General features: G+C 43.7%; 1 protein-coding gene across 1 annotated transcript in view; it reads right to left on the bottom strand.

Annotated features, from left to right (window-relative positions):
- Nucleotides 1-1,249: 1,249 nt before the first annotated feature.
- Nucleotides 1,250-15,831, bottom strand: part of BBS10 (Bardet-Biedl syndrome 10) — a 213,453-nt gene continuing 198,871 nt past the window's right edge. The window contains exon 7 of the transcript XR_009866996.1: nt 1,250-1,313. The gene's annotated coding sequence lies outside the window, so the exon portion shown is untranslated. The remainder of the gene's footprint in view (nt 1,314-15,831) is intronic.

Below are 15,831 nucleotides of genomic sequence, written 5' to 3'. Positions count from 1 at the left end.
CTTCCACTACCTTCCCAGACGCATTAGCAGGGAGCCGAATTGGACTGGGACTAGAACCAGCACTCCAATATAGGATGCTGGCGTTGCAAGCAGCAATTTAACTGACTGCTCCACAACACTGGCCCCTACAAAGTTTGTAAAGGACCCTTGTTTAGACCTTCTTTTGTTGCTATAACAAAATATCCTGGTTGGGCATTTCTTTTTCTTTTTTAAAGATTTATTTATGGGGCCAGCACAGTGGCGTAGCAGGTAAAGCTGCCACTTGCAGGGCTAGCATCGAGTTGCCGCTGCTCCACTTCTGATCCAGCTCTCTGCTATGGCCTGGGAAAGCAGTAGAAGATGGCCCAAGCCCTTGGGCCCCTGCATCCGCGTGGGAAGACCCAGAAGAAGCTCCTGGCTTCTGGTTTCAGATATGCGCAGCTCCAGCCGTTGAGGCCAATTGGGGAGTGAACCAGCGGATGGAAGAGCTCTCTGTCTGCCTCTCTTTCTCTCTCTGTGTAACTCTGCCTTCAAGTAAAATAAATAAATCTTTTTTTTTTTTTTTTTTGACAGGCAGAGTGGACAGTGAGAGAGAGACAGAGAGAAAGGTCTTCCTTTTGCCGTTGGTTCACCCTCCAATGGCCGCCGCGGTAGCGCGCTGCGGCCGGCGCACCGTGCTGATCCGATGGCAGGAGCCAGGTGCTTCTCCTGGTCTCCCATGGGGTGCAGGGCCCAAGCACTTGGGCCATCCTCCACTGCACTCCCTGGCCACAGCAGAGAGCTGGCCTGGAAGAGGGGCAACCGGGACAGGATCGGTGCCCCAACCGGGACTAGAACCCGGTGTGCCGGCGCCGCAAGGCGGAGGATTAGCCTAGTGAGCCGCGGCGCCGGCCTAAATCTTTTTTTTTTTTTTTTTTTTTAAAAGTCAGAGTTACACAGAGAGAGGAGAGGCAGAGAGAGAGCTCTTCCATCCGCTGGTTCACTCCCCAATTGGCCTCAACGGCTGGAGCTGCGCTGATTTGAAGCCAGGAGCTTCTTCTGGGTCTCCCATGCAGGTGCAGAGGCCCAGGGGCTTGGGCCATCTTCTACTGCTTTCCCAGGCCATAGGAGAGAGCTGGGTCGGAAGTGGAGTAGCCAGGACTTGAACCAGCACCGATATGGGATGCTGGCACTGCAGGTGGTGGCTTTACTTGCTATGCCACAGCGCCGGCCCCAGGTTGGGTATTTCATAAAGAAAAGAGGTTTACTTACCTCATGGTTTTGGGGGCTGAAAAGTGCAAGATTGGATGTCTGTCTGTCTGGGCTCTGAGAAGGGCCCTCTTAGCTGCATCTCACTGTGGTAGATAAGGAGAAAAGGAATTTGGCCATGTGCAGAAGATTCAAGTGTGTGTGTGTGTATTTGTGTGTGTATGTGTGTGTGTGTGTGTGACTTTATAACCACCTATTCTTGTGAGAAAAACCAAGGTTTTCTGAGAATTACATTAACACCTTCCAAGGGCAGAGCTCCCAAAGATTTAACCACCTTACGCTACATGCCACTTCCTAAAGGTTCCACCAGCTCTTAATGTTGCCACACTGGGGACCAAACTCCCAACAGGTGAACTATTAGGGCACACACTTCAACCACATCAGCTAGTAAGGGACTAAATCTTTACTCAAATCCAGGCCTTGTGATCTGAGAGCAGTGACCCTCACACTAACCTGGGAGGCTATGCCCCAGAGGTCTTTGGTTAAATGAAATAATTCCATCTAAATGAATTGATCAGAAAGGGAAGAAACAATAATGAAGTACCCCCCAAAAGGCTGATTCTTGGATTCAGAAAGCTCAGATCATGGCTGCAACAACGTTATAAACTGATTGCATGGCCGTGGTCAAGTCAACAAATTCTTTTATCTCAATTGCCTCATCAGTGAAACCAGTTTAGCAAGTCCTGCTTTTTCTACCAGCTAGTCCTAGAGGATCAAATGAGATATTTCATAAAGGAATTTTGAACCAGCATCATGCTAACCATGCTATTCTAAAAGAAGCAATTATTCTTTTGGATGAAACATTTGTTTGAATTGTAAATAAATAGGGAAACCAGACAGCTTTTCTGAATGTTTACATTTTAAAAGAAGATACTTTGGAAGCCAACAGACAGTGACTTGAAATTCCAGAGTCCCGCCTTCCCTACCTCAGTAAACCTGGACAAGTAACTTAATCTTTCTGAATAACCTTCTGAATAAGTGAATAATTACATGCTGTTTACCTAAGCATTTTGTGAGGATTTCACAAGGGACCTATCATACAGTTTACCCTGCACAAGGGCCCAAGCACTTGGGCAATCCTCAGCTGCCTTCCTAGGCCATTAACTGAGAATTGGATCGGAAGCGGAGCACCCAGAATACAAACCAGCACCCATTTGGGAAGCCAGAATCACAAGTGGTAGCTTTACCTGCTACGCCACAAAGCTGGCCCTAGTAGCTTTTAAAACATTAGTTCTTATGAATTTACCTGAAGGTAGTAAGAAATCTGCTTCTATCAGTTTCTGGCATCAGCACATACATATATGTTCATTGTTAATTCATTTATTTTCTTGCCAAAATTTTGTTAAATCACAGCAATATTTAGATGATGAATTTTGTAATGTTGGGAACATAGTTTATGATCTAGTTGAAGATAAGCCCAAGTAAACATAACAAAAGGGAAAATGTTCTGTAAAAATACTATGAATGTTACATAACCTAAGGCCTCAATGTCCTCATCTGTGAAACAGAAATAATTTCTATTCATTAGACTATTAAAATAATTAAGAAAGATAATGAAGTTGAAATTAGAAGACTGACTGCCACACAGCCACAGCCCAGACAACCTTGGAAGGAGAATATCTCTAGGCAGGCATTATTTGCTATGAAAATTCATTCTCCTGGCCTTCCTGGGTGTACGGCTGCCTTCCTGAACTACTTCCCCAGCTTTCTCAAGCACACTGAGGTGTGGCTGTGTTACTAAGATCCTGACAATAGAGCATGAAGAGAAACAATGTGTGATGTGCCTGGACTTGTTTTACTTACTTTTTTATTTTTTAAAAATATTTATTTATTTATTTGAAAGTCAGAGTTACACAGAGAGAGGAGGAGAGGCAGAGAGAGAGAGAGAGAGAGAGAGAGAGACAGGTCTTCCATCCGCTGGTTCACTCCCCAGTTGGCCGCAATGGCTGGAGCTGTGCCAGTCTGAAGCCAGGAGCCAGGAGCTTCTTCCTGGTCTCCCACGTGGGTACAGGCGCCCAAGGACTTGGGCCATCTTATACTGTTTTCCCAGGCCATAGCAGAGAGCTGGATCAGAAGTGGAACAACCAAGACTTGAACCAGAGCCTATAGGGGATGCCGGCACTGTAGGCGGCAGCTTTACCCGCTATGCCACAGCGCCAGCCCCGTTTTTCTTATTTTTAAATTTATTTTCACTTTATTTAAAAGGCAGAGCAACACAGAAAGACAAACAGCAGGAAATCTTCCATCCACTGGTTCACTGCCCCAAATGCCTGCAGCAGCCAAGGTTGGGCCTGACTTAAAACAGTAGTCCAGAATTCCATCTGGTCTCCCATGGTGGGTTGCAAGGACACAGGTACTTGAGTCATCGTTGTTGCATCCCAGGGTTCGCATTTCCAGGAAGCTGGATTAGAACTAGAGGAGTTAGGATTCAAATCAGGTACTCCAATATGGCACACAGGTGTCCCAAGTGGTGTCTTCACCTCTGCACCAAACGCTCACCACTGCGTTTGGGTTTTAAGACACTGGCTGTGCCTTCCCCATGTTTTCCTTGTGCTTCCTGCCTTAGGTACGGTCTAGCTTCGGGGCTCACAGTCTTCAACAAGGCAGATGAGGACATGCCCCAACAGGTAATGGAATAACCTGATGGAAGGAATCCGTGTTTCTAGGAATCCCACAGGGCAAAGCTGTAGCAACCGTTATTCTCTGGATAATTGGGGGGTAAGGGTGGGGTGGGTAAAAAGAATTCATTCTGACGAAGAAACCTCCGAAGATGCCAGGCTTAGCTGTGTCCACACATACTCTGCCTGCCTTTAAGAACTTAAATTGCTGGGCACTTCTCCTGAGACACCCCCAGGCCCTCTGCATACACACATACACTGTTCTAGGGGATTTGGAATGATGAAGACCTACCACTGGCAGCACCAAGGCAGTCCCCCTACGTAACTTGGACGCAGGGGAAGGAATAAGGTTCCTGGGACGGCCTGTGGATAGAGCATGAATATGTAGATGGGTAGGCCCAGGGAAACAGGAACAAGATGGGGAATTAGAGATACCTACCAGGAGTCCTGAACTACCTGGTCCCACACAGCAACCACCACCCACATGTGCTACTGAGCAGGTGAAATGTTGTTAGTGTGAAGTAAGTGTAAAATCCCCATTGGATTTCAGAAGCACAAAGAATTTAAGATACTTCATCTATAATTTTTAATATTAATTATATGTTAAATGATAATATTTTTATATATTGGGTAAAGTAAAATATTAATATTACTTTCACCCATTTCTCTTTCCCTTAAAAAAGTTATTTGAGAGGCAGAGAGAGAGAGAGGTAGGTAGGGAAAAGAAAGAGAGAGATGGAGCCCCCATCCTCTGGTTCACTTCCCAAATGTCTGTAGTGGCCTGGGGCTGGCCTGAAGGCAAAGCTGGGAGCCAGAAACTCAATCCAGATCTCCTATATGGGTAGCAGGAACCCAGTCACTTGAGGCATCAACCAGTGCCTCCAAGGGTGTAGATGTTCAGAAAGCTGTGGCAGGAACCAGAGCTCTGTATCAAACCCGTGAAGTCCAAAATGGGACACAGGCATCCCGATCAGCGTCTTAACCACTGGGTCAAAAGTCCATTTCTCTTTCTTAAAATTTCATGTGGCTACTAAACATTTTTAAGTTACTTTTATGGCTTGCATTATATTTCTACTGGGCAGCTTTGGTCTAGTTCACGACAGGCACAATATAGGTCACACGCCAAACTCAGCCCCAATGCCTATTTTTTTCTGTTAAGTAAAGTTTTATTGGAACACAGTCACATCCATTTGTTTGTATATTATCTCTGGCTAATTTTTCTACACTACTCTGACAGAGTTGGATTCTTGCAAAAGAGATAGCATGACTGAACTGTTTACTACATGGCTCTTTGCAGAAAAAGTGTGCCAATTTCTGGTCTTGACTATGAAGAATAGCTACATTTCACACAATTTAAAATTATTTTCCTTCAGATCCTATAATTCCTTTTAGTAGTAGCAGTGTTAGGTAAAGCTTCAAATAATCATGTAGATTCCAATGGGATGTAGAGAAAAGAAAAATCCGATGTATAAAATGTGAGACCTGCCCCACGCTGAACCTTCCTCAGGCATGAGTGTAGGGGCAGCTGCTCCTGGTCACAGAGTTTTGGGTGGAGACCAACATCAAAGTCTAGTGTGTATGTGTAGTCAGTGGGGGTCCTGTCTGAACTGAGAATGGTAGGAAGGGACCCATGCTGATTAGGAGTTCAAAGATGAAAATCTCTCAAAGCAAACTTTCTATTGTTTGTTGTTCAGGGCCTCCGTGCCTCTGGTAATTAGGGGCGGCGGAAGTGCTGCTTCCTAGTGGGTTACACATCATACACAGTGGTACTCTGGCTAAAAGGTAGAAATATGTGAGCTTGTTATCCTGGTTCTGCTACTTACTGCTCAAGAGTTACAAGGATGGGCTGGTGCCGTGGCTCAGAAGGCTAATCCTCTGCCTGTGGTGCCAGCACCCCGGGTTCTAGTCCCGGTTGGGGCGCCGGTTCTGTCCCGGTTGCTCCTCTGCCAGTCCAGCTCTCTGCTGTGGCCCTGGAGTGCAGTGGAGGATGGCCCAAGTGCTTGCGTCCCTGCACCCGCATGGGAGACCAGGAGGAAGCACCTGGCTCCTTGCTTTGGATCGGCGTAGCGCGCTGGTCGTGGCAGCCATTTGGGGGGTGAACCAACGGAAGGAAGATCTTTCTCTCTCTCTCTCCCTCTCCCTCTCTCTCTCTCCCTGTCTAACTCTGCCTGTCAAAAAAACAAAACAAAACAAAAAAAAAAGAGTTACAAGGATGAAACAAAATCATGAAAGTGGTTTACTCAGTGCCTGGCACACACTGAGAAATAATCTTTATTCTTAAAAATGAGAGTTTTAGAGAAAACGAGAAAAGCAGTGAGAAAGGAACCTAATTTTTTGTTGTTGTTGTTCCTAAATCTCATCTGACTTAATAACAAATAAGGTTGCATGGTAATAAATCATTATTTTTCTCTCTGTTGATGCTTTTGATCCCGTCTTCCCATCCTGCCTAAGATACCTGGATCTACAGAAGGGGCAGAATGATGAAGAATGATCCCATTTGGAAATTAAACGTCACTTTAGATTTGCAAAAAGCTTCCAACTTTATGGAATTCTCCCTCTCCTCTCTTGGTCTTCCATGAGATGCTATTCCATTACCAATGGGTCTGAAATCTGCCAGCCCCCCTGCCCTCATTAAAATTATTCAAAGAGTTGACTCCAGCTGGTCACTAACAAAATACATCCAAGGAGAGAGAGGGGAGAAGAGGGAAGTCCAGATATTTACTTTATTGGGTGTGTTCTGGGTTTTTTTTTTTTAATGGTTGTTTTCCTGTTATTTGAACTTGATATGTTTCCCATTTCTAGTTAAATGGTTCAGAGCTCTGCTCCCAGAGGCTTGGGCTATTGCCTGTGTATGTGAGGAACATGCAGTTGTGTTCGGGTGCATGAGGGGTGTGTGTGTGTGGCCATTCATTACTAGAACTGTGCACTAGCATTGTTTGAACTTTTCCCCTAAGCATAAAATACAGACCCTTCATCCTAAGGAGCAAAGGGAAGCTCAGCCTTGATACTCTGTGTTTCTGCCCCAACTCGTGAAAACTATTGTTCCCAAAACATGTTTCCCAATACTTGTGAATTTCCTACCAACCAGGGCCCAATTTGAAAGGAGCTCCTTTCAGTCTTCTGAAATTGAGAACTGCAAAAACAAGAACTAAAAAGTAAAGTTTGCATTTGGCAGCAGTCCAGACATGGTCCCTTGTCTGATAATATTCTTCCATCCAAAGTCTCCATTTCTCTGTAACTTTCTTGTAATCCCCCCAACAGAAGATGAAGTCCAGGCTCTGATTAAACCTCCCAAGCTCTGACAATTTCTACTATTGTGCTCAGAGTTTAATTTAATTTTAACTAATTTCAGTTTTCATTTAGATAGCCACGTGCGGCTAATGGCTCAGAATAGGCAGCATAGTTCTGGAAGAGCTAATCAGTTACTTCATCTAAAGCAAGAAACCCTAGGAAAAGAATTTTGAGCATCAGAATTTTTTTTCTTGTCCTAAATGAAGGATACAGAATAAGAATAAAATTACTTTTTACTCTGAATCATATGGGTGTAGCTGAGATGAAATCCAGGTGTGCTCTATTCTCACTTCCAAATTATAAATTAGTCAGTGCTTTATACTATGTCAGCTTTCTTCGATAATCTGTAAGGTTCTTGGCTGGCGCCGTGGCTTAACAGGCTAATCCTCCGCCTTGCGGCGCCGGCACACCGGGTTCTAGTCCTGGTCAGGGTGCCGGATTCTGTCCCGGTTGCCCCTCTTCCAGTCCAGCTCTCTGCTATGGCCCGGGAAGGCAGTGGAGCATGGCCCAAGTGCTTGGGCCCTGCACCCGCATGGGAGACCAGGAGAAGCACCTGGCTCCTGCCATTGGATCAGCGAGATGTGCCGGCCGCAGCGGCCATTGGAGGGTGAACCAACGGCAAAAAGGAAGACCTTTCTCTCTGTCTCTCTCTCTCTCTCACTATCCACTCTGCCTGTCAAAAAAAAAAAAAAAGGTTCTGAAACATTTAAACCCTTATGATTGTTATGCTTTATACCATGATATTGAGAATACAGATAGGAATAAAAGCTATGTCATAAACTCATTTTTTTTTTCTTTTCTTTTTGGTGACAGGCAGAGTTAGACAGTGAGAGAGAGGGACAGAGAGGAAGGTCTTCCTTCTGTTGGTTCACCCCCCAAATGGCCACTATGGCCAGTGTGCTGCGCCGATCCGAAGCCAGGAGCCAGGTGCTTCCTCCTGGTCTCCCATGCAGGTGCAGGGTCCAAGCACCTGGGCCATCCTCCACTGCCCTCCAGGGCCACAGCAGAGAGCTGGACTGGCAGAGGAGCAACCGGGACTAGAACCTGGGGTACCGGCACCGCAGGCGGAGGATTAGCCTAGTGAGCCACGGCGCCAGCCGACTCATTTCATTTTAATGACTAATAGATGATTAGAATAGATGTTTCCTATAGGAAGCAGGAAGGTGAGCACTCTTCTATGTTGTTCACAATACTCTGACTTCTTGTTAACAAAATCATCCTCAGAAACATTCCTATTGGTTAACTGTTTCAAATGTCTTGGTGGACATTACACCCAAATTCAGAGTTGCATTTTGTAGATACTTTGCAACATATTAAAACTGGCCTATAGAGATTGTACATATTTATGGGGTACAGTGTGATAATTCAATACATGTATGCAGTGTGTACTGAGTAAATGAGAGTACTGAAGTTTGCAAACATTTAACAGAGCCCTTAAATGGACCTTAAAGGTGTCTGAATTCATTTGCCAGCTTGGGAGGCCATCAGGTGACACAATTTTCTGCTTTCCTTTCTTGTCATGTGGCACAGAATTTGAAAACTTCACTCAAGTATTTACATTTTTCATAAAAGAGCTTGATATTATCTAGAAGCACTCTTGCCATCTGCACTTGTAATCAATTGAGTAGAAATTCTATATGGGTGAAAATATGTCAGGATTGTTTTCTTTCCTAGCAGAACAAATTTGCTCCATAATACTGAGGCTCTAAAGCATAGCTCAGTAATCCTCGGTACAAAATGTCTCTAATTTCTGCACTTGCCAGAAACACTCAGTCAAGATTTCGTTGACAGACTCCACTCGCATAACGCTTACTTAAGCCTTTGAGATGGACAGAAACTGTTTTATAGTTATGGTTATTGTTTATTTTTTAGATTCCTCTAGTTTTACTTCTATGTTATTCGCTAATAAAACGTGTAATCAGTTACTGTTTGAAGGGTTATATAAGTTATCTAAGTCACACAAAATATGATTAGAGATTAATGACACATTTTACACATAATGAAAACGGGCTCAGAGGGAATGAGTAAATTGCCCTGATCACAAAGCTTATAAATGATATTGGAAGGATGCAAACCCAGATGTTTCTGACTCAAAGCTTATGCAATTAAACGACGACTACATACTGTCTTGGTTAACTTTCATCAATGTACTTGGGTCATGTACTTTATTATCAGCAAAAACTTTCACATTAGGTAAATGTAATGTAAGCTCTTAGGGAAGGTTCATAAAATAATTCTCTTGGATAGCATGCAGTTATTCTCCAAATCACAGATATGGCTATCTCTGTTACTCCGTGTCTTTTAGCTCAGTTCAAGGAAAATTTTCTCTTGATGTACATGCTATTATTAGTTAGAACAAAAGTCATATAGCCCAATAAGTTTTCCCTTTGGACTTACCTGCCAAGAAACTTTGCAAATGTATGGCTCAGCTATCACAATGAACTTATCTCAGGTGCTTAGTGATATCTTTGTTTACCTGACATATGATTATTGTATTTACAAGGTCTACTGTGTACCAGGGGCTATAATCATAGGAGTAAGGGTACAGAATATGAAGCTGAACAGAAAAGAAAATTCCTCATGCAGTTTGCAAACTAATAGAGAGATTACATAAATAATAACACAAATAATTAATTATAATGTGACAAGAGCCATAAAAGTTAAGCTAATAGTGACATAATCTGGCCAGGAAATAAGCCTTGTTTAATGGGATGGTAAATAAGAAGAATCTCTAAAAGCAAACTCTCCAATTTAGTCAGCAATTCTATGATGGACTAATATTTTATTGCATGTAATTTCATAAGTACATTAGAAAAAACATAAAGAAATGAGATACAATCATCCCTTTTCTATAACAGGAAGTACCTAATACTTGCATTATTTTTCTTCCAGTGAAGCTCCCATTTTCCCATGGAAAATACATGAGCAGTTTCACTATAATAAAAGTGGAAATTGAGTTGAAATGATGTCATTATTTTGGCATCTGTATTATTAATTTGGAGAAGACAAAGACTAATGGGGTCTTACCCTTTCTTTTTGAAAGATAAGACTGATGAGGAAAGATCATCCTTTGTGGAATAATTCATTCTTACATCAGAAAGTTATCTCAAACATTCATTCATACATCAGAGAGTTATTTCCAAGAAAAGATGACAATGAAAAATGAGCGTCTGCTGTCTTTGAAGGCTGTATTTCACTTTCATCATCATCAACTGAGATACAAAACACTATCCAGGGCTAAGGCTTTGTATAAATTGATGTTAAGATTTCCTTTTCCACTTACAGCCCTCCAAAAGATGGTACATGTAAATTAATTATCGTATGTGTCAGCCAGTAATCAGGAGATACAGGTGTCACATGTTAGCAACAACAACAGCCCTGACTGCAGAGTCTCGCATTCCTTTCACAACATTACTGCTATCGTCTGAATGTGTCTCCCAAAATTCATATGTTGGAAACTTGATTCCCAAATTCATGTAGTAATGGCATTTGGTCATCAGAGTGGTGACGTTAGTGACTTCATCAGAAGAGGAAGAGAAACTTGAGCTAGCAGCTCACTCTCTCTCACCCTGTGAAGCCCTCTGCCAAGTTATGAGGCAGCAAGAAAGCCCTTACCAGGTGCTAGCAGTCGCTAGTGCCATGTTCTTGGACTTCCGCGTCTCCAGAATCACGAGCCACATACACTCCTTTTCTTTCTTTCTTTCTTTCTTTCTTTCTTTCTTTCTTTCTTTCTTTCTTTCTTTCTTTCTTTCTTTTTTCTTTTTTTTTTTTTGACAGGCAGAGTGGACAGTGAGAGAGAGACAGAGAGAAAGGTCTTCCTTTTGCTGTTGGTTCACCCTCCAATGGCCACCGCGGTAGGCGCGCTGTGGCCAGCGCACCGCGCTGATCCGATGGCAGGAGCCAGGTGCTTATCCTGGTCTCCCATGGGGTGCAGGACCCAAGCACTTGGGCCATCCTCCACTGCACTCCCTGGCCACAGCAGAGAGCTGGTCTGGAAGAGGGGCAACCGGGACAGAATCCGGCACCCCAACTGGGACTAGAACCCGGTGTGCCAGCCCCGCAAGGTGGAGGATTAGCCTAGTGAGCCGTGGTGCCGGCCTATGGGATATACTTGCTGAAAATAAGAGCATTCCTGAAAAGTTCCTTTCTAGCACCTGAGATCAGCAACTGAGGTGATGGGAGTTTTTGATGAGCAAAAACTACAGAATATGGAATTTTGGACTTTGGAGCATCTTGAAAGGTTAAAACTTTCAGAGCAGAGGGCGCAGGTCAAGACATGGGCCCTGGCAACCTGGAGAGGGGGACTCAAAGAATTAAGAAAGGGTTTGGAAGATGAGTGACAACATGTATGGCTGAACAAATTCCTTTACATAAGGCATTTAGAATAGATCCGAGTCCAAAATAATGAGTCACTAATCATTGGTCCTAGGGCTAAGTCAGCTGCCTTGACAGGGAATGAAAATTCTATTATTCCCCTCCTTCTCCCTTCCTTCTTATCAAGTAGCTCAGACATATGGCTTGCATAATTTGTGCACAGTTTGGCTTTGTGTTAGGTAAAAACTTTAATGAGCTGACTCCGGAGTTTAATGAGTATATAATATACTCTTATTGCTTTGATGGAAAAGTATATGGAACACAGTAGGTTCTCCAGGAATCGTTGTTTAGATAAAAAAGTATCTAATTTCCAAACAACTGGTGCATACTATGTATCTCATTTGTGGGCTGAGTGCTTCCTGTGCATTGAAGGCATTTTACTTAGCTCTTGAGGAATGAATAAGAAAGGTTTGCAAGCACTTACAAGTGATAACTATGTGAAAGTTGGTGAGATTCTTCCTGAATTAACAATTTTTCTACTGAAAATGAGATAATTAAACATTAAATCTTCACCTTGGGAAGGCTGGGGAGAGAACCCATTGTCTAAGAATGGAATCAGACAGGATCTTATAGGTAGCATGTGGGTTCTGGAGCTGAAACTGGGAGCAGAGACTGCCTTCCAGGCACTACCAGGAAGCTGGATCAGGAGCCTGGAGAAGCCAGGATTTGAACGTGGCAGTCCAACATGGGATTAGGTTTCCCAAGTGGTAGCTTAACCTGCTAAGCCACAACCCCCTCCCTCAGCCATTATTTTCAAAACACAGTCTGAACTAGTTGTTGTATTTCTCATAAGGTTAATTAACAGCTCCTTATATCATTCCTATGGAGTGGACTTCCGCATTAAAGTTCCTATTTGGCCATCTGAATATTGTCTACCAGAACAGCTTCTCAATTGTTTCTCTTCATGAGAGGTGAATCTATCCAATCAGTCCTGCGGATTTATCCTGCCCTTGTTCAGGTTTATTTATTTATTTATTTTTCAAAGGCAGAGAGACAAAGAGAAAAATTATTTAATTCTGCAAAGAACAAGCAAGTAGGTCAAAAACATCCTGGGAGCCATAGACCTGGATACAGTAACGATGATAAAATTTGCCACTTAGAACTGGTGTTTGTTTCTCTGTCTTCCAGTCTGTCAAAGTATTTCCTCCTTATCGCTAGTCTAATGCCTTGAGCCTCACTCCTTCCAGAATTAGGGCCTCTTTGCTTCATGATTCTCTTTGCACCTTCAAAGAATCATTTTCTTAAACAGTATTCCACATAAGAAAGAAAAAAGAAATAATGGTATGCAAAAAAAAACAGAGCTCTGGAAAAGTGGAAACCATGATTCCTAGTTCCAGTGGCACGCAATCTAGCAACTTTTAACAAGAGCATCTGAAGTTGATATTGGACTGCCCTTTTACTGGGTTTGCCCTCACACCCAAGACTTTAAAACCTGTTGTGATCCTTCTCCATTCTTTTCCTGAAAATTTTCTTACTTTATGCTTTAACATTGGGTCTGACCATATTTTTTAAGTCCCTGATTTTTAGGACATGGCCACTCATGAGGGAACTGTATGTCACTCAGGCATGCGCAGAAGAAGGAAAATCTAGCTTGTAAAGCCAAAAAACAAACAAACAAACAAACAAGCCGGTTAACTCCAGAATATAAATACACTGGAGACCTTTTAGAAACAAGAAGACTGTTGAACACTGAGATCCAGATTTAGAGTCCATCTTACCATACTGGCCTGATCCCAAGCCCCTCTAATCAAAACTTGCCTGGCATAGTGCATAAAGCCGCTGCCTGCACGGCTGGCATTCCATATGGGTGCCAGTTCCGCTGCGCCACTTTCAATCCAGCTCTCTGCTATGGCCTAGGAAAGCGGTAGAAGATGGCCCAAGTGCTTGGGCCTCTGCATCCATGTGGGAGACCTGGAGGAAGCTCCTGGCTCCTGGCTTCAGTAGGCCCAGCTCTGACTGTTGCAGCCACCTGGGGAATAAACCAGCAGATAAGAAGACCTCTGTCTCTCTCTGCCTCTGCCTCTCTGTAATTCTGCCTTTCAAATAAATAAATAAATCTTAAAAAAACATCTGCCTGGCTAGACTTTTCCACATGCCTGCTTTTCTCCCACCAAGTCCATGAGCCTGACTCCAGACCCCTGATCAAGCAAACAGATTTGAGTCATTTCTCCTGCTCTGTGCTAGATAGACAGTAACAAATCCTTCTCCTCTCAAAACACTAGCACTGCAGATTGGGAGCAATCAGCAGCAAACCCACCTCATTCAGTAGCACAGAACAGGAATTAAGGGCCAGTGTAGCGGGTTAAGCCTCCACTTGCAATGCTGGCACCCTCTTCCCCTGCTACTGCACCTGACAAAAGCACCAGGAGAGGGCCCAAGTATCTGGGCTCCTGCCAACCTTGTGGGAGTCACAGATGGAGTTCTGGGCTCCTGGCTTTGGCCTGGCCCATCCCCAGCCATTGTGGTCATTTGGGGAATGAACCAGTGGATGCCTAGTGCTTCTCTCTCTCTCTCTCTCTTTCTCTCTCTCTCTCTCATTCTCTTTCCTCTGCCTTTCAAATAAAGAAATAAATCTTTTAAAAAAAACATAACAGGAAATAGAGACCTGCAATATCCAAGAGGAATAGTCTACATCTAACAACAACAAGGTTTTCAATCAGAAAACATTTAACAACTTATGTTCCAAAGAAAACTCATTGCAAGAAGAAAGAATTTTTCCTCCTCGATTCTGAATGAATCGGAGAGAAATGATGACCGCCCACGAAACAAAAGTACAAGGCATCACTAAGCCATTTATGTTGGTGGCCACTCGTTGGGTTCACGACACAGCTGATTCAGCTGTAGCAATTGCCTTCCACATTAAAGAGAGCAGAAATGAAAAGATCAATCAAGCCTGGTCCAGTGAGCTAACCACAGGACTCTAAAAATAAATAAATGTCACTGTGGAGAGCTTTAGAAGAGAAACGTTATCTGCTAAAAAAGGATACATTAGCCCTTTGTGTTTTTCCAAAGTCATTACGGAGTGACTGGAGTAATTCATCTGTCTCAGAACTGAACTATTGGTATTTTGGTCCCTCAGCCACATTTGGGTTTAGTATGCTCTTTTTTCTTAGAAGGGATGGGTAGGAAGCATTCTGTTCAGAGTTTCCTAAAATATGCATGCTTATCACTCTCTGCAAGAGGAAAAGTATTACATTCCTGGAGTTGGGAGGGGACAGTCCTAGGCCAGACTTGAGGATAAGCCCTTCACACTTCCTTGATAAGCAGCCTTCAGATCTTACAGAGAGGGTTTGGGGCAAGGGGGAAATTGGGATTGACCACCAGGACTGAAAAATCTTTTTAAAATCACAATGGGATAGACACAGCCTCAGGATGAGCTGAAAAATTTGTGTATTGTCATAGAGATTTTTATAATTATGCTGTAGTTATGATCAGTGATACTAGGTTTCCATTTATGGCACTAATACAAAACTCCATTTTTATATAATTATTTTGAGTAATTAAAGTGACCTGACAATGTAAAATGCTTACTGGCATGGTCCTCTGACAACAAAGCTGTGAATGGCTGTCAGCGTGGAGCTGCTGGCTTAGAGAAGAGGGCTGGTTTTAGGGCTGCTAAACTGTGGCCCTGGAACCTTGGGTACTTCGCTAACAGGGTTTTCTGGGCCTCACAATTTGCAACTTTGGAACATTTGGATGAGGAACACCAACCTCTAAGAGCAACTGTGATGGGAACATGTTGAGTGTTCAGTTAATAGCTAGTCCCTGTCCTTCTCTTAGTGGGATGTGGGTAAGCAGCAAGAATCTCCCTCTCCCCATGGAATCCCCCTGCTTAGCCCCCAGCTGATAAAGTGTAGGCAGACATTGTTTACATTATCAGATGATTTTGTATGCAAACTAATGGAAACTACAGTTGTAGTCCAATATATTCCACTTGCCTAGAGAGAGGGCTGAAAAACTTAGCACGGATGCACAGCACTGTTTTCTCACCAGGCAGTGTTTCTATAGTGTGGTTCGACAGAGACTGGTCTGCAGGCCACTTTTGGGCATTTCTGATGAAACCTATGCAGCCGGCGCAGGTGCTTCTCCTGGTCTCCCATGCGGGTGCAGGGTCCAAGCACTTGGGTCATCCTCCACTGCACTTCCGGGCCACAGCAGAGGGCTGGCCTGGAAGAGGGGCAACTGGGACAGAATCCGGCGCCCTGACGGGGACTAGAACCCAGTGAGTTGGCGCCGCAGGCGGAGGATTAGCCTATTGAGCCACGGCGCCAGCCTTGGGCCATCTTCTACTGCTTTCCCAGGCCATAGCAGAGAGTTGGAT

Source organism: Lepus europaeus, chromosome 10 (genome assembly GCF_033115175.1).
Source record: "Lepus europaeus isolate LE1 chromosome 10, mLepTim1.pri, whole genome shotgun sequence".
NCBI lineage: Eukaryota > Metazoa > Chordata > Mammalia > Lagomorpha > Leporidae > Lepus > Lepus europaeus.
This window is presented reverse-complemented; position numbering and strand designations above follow the sequence as displayed.